The sequence below is a fragment of the Zea mays genome, chromosome 4 (genome assembly GCF_902167145.1).
Source record: "Zea mays cultivar B73 chromosome 4, Zm-B73-REFERENCE-NAM-5.0, whole genome shotgun sequence".
Classification (NCBI taxonomy): Eukaryota; Viridiplantae; Streptophyta; class Magnoliopsida; order Poales; family Poaceae; genus Zea; species Zea mays.
Window position 1 is genome coordinate 100,160,651 of NC_050099.1, and position 4,297 is coordinate 100,164,947.

The following is a 4,297-nucleotide window of genomic DNA, read 5'->3' on the forward strand; positions in this document are numbered from 1 at the left end:
TCTTATAAAAGGCCCTTTGTTATTTGAGAAATCAACCTGTTGTCCACGCTGGGCATGGGTGCCCCTCAGCCTCGCCGCTCGCTGCTCCTAGAGCCTAGTTTAGGAGAGAGGGGAGCTAAATCTAGGGAGGGAAAATCCTACATATAAGGGCTAGTTTGGGAACCACATTTTCCCAAGGGTTTTTCGTTCTCCCAAAGAAAATTAGTTCATTTTCCCTTGTGAAATTAAAAATCCCATGGAAAATGCGGTTGCCAAACTAGCCCTGACTAAATATCTTATTCAAATGTATCCAAGGATTACTCACCCTGGGACATGAGGGATGGATACAAGGGGATTTGGTTTCCAAAGTTGATCGCACCTCCGTCCAGAGAAACCCTAATCCATGTCCCCTCCTCTTCAGCGCCTTCAGCTTCGCGCTAGCGCCCAGTCGCCGAATGGGTCCTCCTCGTCGCCGTGCGGTGGCCATTGCTCACGAGGAGCCAGAGTGCCGCGTCGTTGAGGTTTCTGCGTCACCGAGGCCGCCGCTCGCGAGGAAGTGCTCACGCGAGATGCTCGACCACTACAACACAAACTCCCCTATAGCAACGCATCCACAACAACACATGGTTTTATGTGTTGTAAGAAATTAACGGGCACCACTTCATATGCGTTGCAAGCATCATCTGTTAAGTTATTAGGGTGGTGGCAACATTTAATATATGTTGCAAGCACCATCCATTGTTTAAATAGGATGCGATAACACTTAATATGTGTTGCTATGGGAATGTATTGATTAATTAGGACGCGACAACAATATGTGTTGCTAGTACAGTAACATTTATAATATTAGAACACAGGCTCGATCTTCCTCCCTAACTGTAGCAGTGACCTAACCTGAATCACCTGCTCCTGTTCCCCTCGCAGACTCGCAGCCGCCAGCCCTGATGAGCCTCCTGCTTCCCCAGTATCCATTCCCTAATCCTAGCGTCGTAGGAACCACCATCCACGGTGACGGCCGTGGTTACACGACAACGAGCCACCGCACATGCACCCACGACAGAGGCTCACTGCCTAGTGCCCATGGCCAAGTTGGAGGAGCATAGTCGATCTACCGCCAAGCCGTTATATGGTGGTCGCCCTCGCCCAGCCTTTGATCTGCCGTGCCGGAGGACCACACCCGATTCATCGGCACACCACATGCGCCCACGGCGGAGGTCCACCTATAGTTGTCGCCCAAGACGATGGACCGAAGGACGCCGGGGTTCCGCCGTGGTGGCCTCCTGGATTCGATTGTCGCCTCTGCGTCTCCTCCTCTTCCTCTGCTGGTAATGCCTATCTGATCCTCACGCTCTCTCCTCTAATGCCAGTGTTTCTCTCTCTGTAGGGGTGTACGCTTGTACCGCCTGTAGATATTGTGTCTGCCGTGTGAGGGAATCGCGCCAGCTTCCTTTGGGTTTGGGACTGCGAGCTCCATCGCTCTGTGGTATAGACCACCTATGTCTGTGACACCAATGTGTAGGATCCACGTACTCTGTCCTAGATTAATTTGCAGTGTGTAAGATCCATATACTTGTCATCTGTGTGGTGCTAGAGCTATCTTTAACCCTACCATTTAGAGTGTTTGGTACTTGTCACTGTACTCTCAGCTACCTTTAACCCTGTAGTGTTCTTATTTTGATTAATATTAGGTTGAGAACTAGATTAATTCTCCATAAATTAGATTTGCTCTATTTTTTATATTGACATGGAGAATTGCATAAAGCTGCTGTCAGTTAGGGACTTATGGTGTTTTAATCAGCAATAGAAAGTAGGTAAGGTTAGTCTTAGTCTGACTTGAGATCAACAAAATTGTGTATTGATTTCATCCAACCTAAGTTTCCTCTACAAAACACAGTAGTTGAGCATCATTCTATTTTTACTGCTTCCTTCAGTATGTGGTTAAATTCAGCGAGATTATATTCCCTACCGATTTCATTGTTGGTGCTGCTGATCTAAGTTGGATCTTGAAATACTGGTGCATATTTAATACTACTAGATTGTTTAGGCTAGCTGACTCCGCATGGAAGTTCCCCAATGAAGCACGCGCGTGAGCTTCATTCGCACACCTCGCACGCGTGCAGTGCGATGGTTTGCCTACCATATGAACTTGATGCGCAAAACTGGGCAACCAAATTAAGGTAGCAAGTAGCTATAAGCGTGATGCATGCATGGATTCTTGACACTGATCGATTTTGTTGGTTCAGCCATGAAGACTTCCCTGCTAAAAAAGTTGCGTTCAATACTTTTGTTCGACGGAATGAACACGTTGCATGTCGCCACTAAAGTTTTTTTTCCATCAAAAGAATCCACACTGATGCTTACTTTGTGATAATTTGTGTGATAAACTTCCTGGACTCAAAGTAACACTGGCTATTAGCTGATAGCAAATTTGGTTACCACTCGATTTCTGCCATTTGAATAAAAAAGTGAATTCACTCACAAAACGACATTAGAATATCGCGGGGTGCCTGAGATGATAGGTGAACAAAGGATAGAGCGAGGAGTGCTTCCTAGCCTAGACGCACGTTTATCATGCATATGTTGCCTACCCATTAGTGCAGAGTTGAGCATAAACAAACAATTTTTGTTTATCATGCATATTATTCCTGGAAATTAAGATTCAGAATCAAGGGAGCTGTTAACTGCAATACACAAGTTTATTCCTCTAGAAAATGAGACGACAATTCTTTTGGTTAGTTCCACTTCGCACATCTTCATTCCCACAACAAACAATCACGACCATCAACTGTTTCTAAGCAGGAATACCAGAAGTAGCAAATAAACAGGTTTATCCAAAACACCCTTAGGCCCTGTTCGGTTGTTCCGGATTGAAGCCCCGGATTAATTCCTAGCCGGATTACTTCTCTAATTTATATAGATTTTGATGAGCTGGAATGAATCCTGGCTCATTCCGGTACAACCGAACAGGCCCTTAGATATTCCTTTTGATAATCAACTCCCATACACGCAGTTCAATATCCCAGTGTCAAAACGTAGTACCCTTGCATCCAGTGCACTTCGTTCAAATCTTATGAGGATTCTGGCAAAAACGATTTTTCATAGCACAGGTGTTTATGGGGTTGAGCAATATCCTCAGGGCAGAAGGTCACCAAAGGGATGCGGCCAACACAGAGCTGTCACTTCTTCGAGGAACCAAACCCACCAAAACCCATCATGGCAGCGATGTCAGGATCAACGTCCTCAGGTTCATGTTGGGTTGCCTGTTCTCTCTGAAACCATTTGATATCAAGTGAGTATGCCTTCTACTGATTCTCAAAACCCACAGGACTGTCAGTTATAATTTTCAGTTGAAAAATAAATAGGTGGGGATTTGTGTTGCAAGACTGCACTTACTTATTTCATCTCTTTCTTCTTTTCTTTGCGCTGCCGCTTCCGTTCCTCCTCCTCTTGCTGTTGTTTCATTATTCTCTCATCCAAATCTGTAAACATTTAAAAAAACGAGGGGATGATTTTCTAGTAATTTATCATGCTCCCTATGAAGAATTTTGTTTTTCTCACCTTCTTCAGTAAAGGCACTTGGATCCTTCCTTTTCTTAAGTGCCTCAAACCTTTTCTGGACCTGCAGCCACCAGAAAATTCTGAGTGAAAACAAATAGCACATGGTGAAAGGAAGACCGCTGGCTGAAAATAGGATGGCAAACCTAACTATCCAAGTGGCTTCTCACTAGCAAACTCAATAAGAAATTAAGCATAATGTCACGAGATGATGTGCCTCTTTGCCATAGTTTCTACTTCATCATCTAACAGGAAAAAAGAAAAGGCAAAGTGCCACCAAACAGCTAGATTCTAAAGCGGCTTATGAGGGCTGGAGTTGAACTTCTGCTTCTCACCAGTTATTCCTATAAGCTGGATTCTGCACAAGCAGAAGCTGTGCCAAAGGAGCCAATGTATGACTAGTTGGGTCTGCTACTAAATAAGTAAATATAACGAGAATATAATTGCTGACTTTCAACTGCAGATCCAATGTGAGGCTCAAATGTAATACCTGTTCAAGTGATGCCCTTTCAACACGCATAGACATGCCTAGTGCTCTCTGATCTGACAAATGTTAAAACTATGACACATTAACATGAAGACGATGATAGCAAAATTTAATGCACTAAACTAGGAGGTTACTTGTGTTTATAATGCTTGTCATCATTTTTTGCGATTATTGCAAGTCATAGCGTTAGCCCAAGATATTTTGACAATTGCAAAGCAAACCGAGAGTGTCCAGAATGTTGTAGGTCTATCACCACTAGGTTATTCAGCTAGAGTC

The 4,297-nt window shown here is 44.1% G+C and overlaps 1 long non-coding RNA gene across 1 annotated transcript; it reads right to left on the reverse strand.

Annotated features, from left to right (window-relative positions):
- Positions 1-3,380: 3,380 nt before the first annotated feature.
- Positions 3,381-4,092, reverse strand: LOC103653547 (uncharacterized). The gene is made up of 3 exons (XR_565544.2): positions 4,025-4,092; positions 3,538-3,598; positions 3,381-3,458 (listed from the first exon to the last, which is right to left on the reverse strand). It is a non-coding gene; the product is annotated as an uncharacterized lncRNA (long non-coding RNA).
- Positions 4,093-4,297: the final 205 nt, after the last annotated feature.